The sequence below is a fragment of the Bos grunniens genome, chromosome 12, assembly GCF_055505025.1.
Source record: "Bos grunniens cultivar Pamir isolate PY7600 chromosome 12, Bosgru_T2T1.0, whole genome shotgun sequence".
Lineage (NCBI taxonomy): Eukaryota > Metazoa > Chordata > Mammalia > Artiodactyla > Bovidae > Bos > Bos grunniens.
This window is the reverse complement of record NC_141176.1, coordinates 71,801,698-71,803,597: the sequence shown is the minus strand read 5'-3', so window position 1 is coordinate 71,803,597 and position 1,900 is coordinate 71,801,698. Positions and strand designations below refer to the sequence as shown.

The window sequence follows — 1,900 nt, the reverse complement described above, 5'->3', positions numbered from 1 at the left end:
TGCAGTCACCACCTGCAGTGATTTTGGAGCCCCAAAAAATAATGTCTGACACTATTTCCCCATCTATTTCCCATGAAGTGATGAGACCAGATGCCATGATCTTCGTTTTCTTAATGTTGAGCTTTAAGCCAACTTTTTCACTCTCCTCTTTCATTAATACTGCATAGTTTGGTACAAAAGCAATTCAGTGGACACCTGCACACACTGGGGGAGGGCACAGGGGACAGAGGGACAGATGCAATTCAATGGGTGCCCCAGGTCCACTTGAACACCTGCATGGAGGACGTGACGTCGGGCTCTCCCACCTGCTGCTCTGGACCACAGGCTGCCTGGCCACGCTCTGTGTGACGACCAGCTCAGGGCACCACTCTGGCCCTGACATGACTACAGCCCGGCTTTACTGAGCACCACCACAAGAGCCCCAGTACCGCCACTCCTGAGGGGCACCTCTCCAGAACCAGAAATCCAGGAAACCACAACAGCTATGTTTCCTGTTTTGATGCTAAGGCTGCTAATTCTACCTGCTTTTGGACTGAATGGAAGGTAAAAGCTATTGTTTACATAATTCAGATTTAGTGACTGCCAGGTGGTGAACACAGAGTTCTTTCTGTGCCTGCTGTCACACCATCTCCAACTAATTCTACAGCTAACACCACAACTCTGCCTTCCCCTCTGCAGCTCCCACCACAGCTGCCACATCAGATGTAACTAAAACCACTAACTCCGAGCTCACAATCTGAACCAAAGTCTGCCTCTGATGCAGCCAGGTTCTTTAGAGGAATTGTCCTTGTCTTGGGTGTGCAAGCTGTAATCTTCTTTCTCTATAAATTCTGCAAATCTAAAACACAAAATGACCACACTCTGTGGGCTTCCCTGGTGGTTCAGATGGTAAAGAATCTGCCTGCAATGTGGGAGACCCAGGTTTCATCCCCAGCTGGGGAAGATCCTCTGGAGAAGGGAATGGCAACCCATTCCAGTATTCTTGCCTGGAGAATCCCATGGACAGAGGAGCCTGACAGGCTATAGTCCATAGGGTTGCAAAGAGTCGGATATGACTGAGCAACTAACACTAACCCCACCCTCTGAAAACAGACCTATTAATTAACAAGGGCTGGAGTGTAACTCACTGAAACCAATATATTATCTTTCAATATGTCCCATATGGAAGATGCTATTCCAGGATCTTTAATTTTTCAAAGGATGCATATAGAAGCATCACCCTTGAAAAAAAATCAGTTAAATCATTTTGCTCAAAAGGAATATTTAAAATATTCTGTATGAATCCCTGTGGCTGTGTTCTTTTACCTTAAATGGCTGCTGCTGTGGGATTAGATTTTCTTTTCTTGACATGCCAACTGTAACTCCGTAAGTGATGGAAAACACTGTCCTGTGCAGACAACCTCATGACCCTTTTGCAGTTGTAGTGAAAGTCACTCAGCAGTCCCCAGGCAAGAATACTGGTTGGCTTGCCATTCCCTTCTCTAGGGGATTTTCCCAACCCAGGGATCGAACCTGGGTCTCCTGCATTGCAGGAAGATTCTTTACCACTAATCCACCAGGGAAGTCCAATTTAAATGTAGTCATTTTAAAGCCTGAAAGCTGTATTATTTTTATAGGAACTCAGGATGTACTTTAGTGACCAGAATTGAGAAGAAGGTGCTAAATGAGCATCAATCAGGTGGATTTTTGGCTATCATTTCAAAAGCAGAATAAATTTTAAAATTTAGTACCCTTAGAGTAAAATTTTATGCTTGATTATAGTTATTTTTTCTATGTGGAAAAAAAGATGCCATGTTCCAGATTTAAAGAAATGAATGGAAAGGATACAAAAATAGCAAAGTATAACAGATTATTGTTCATACTTGTGAAGCACCTTATATCATTTAGAAATTAAAGAACA

At 43.5% G+C, this 1,900-nt stretch overlaps 1 pseudogene; it reads left to right on the top strand.

The window, feature by feature from the left end:
• Positions 1 to 245: 245 nt before the first annotated feature.
• On the top strand, positions 246 to 1,649 carry LOC147361879 (sialomucin core protein 24 pseudogene; annotated as a pseudogene).
• Positions 1,650 to 1,900: the final 251 nt, after the last annotated feature.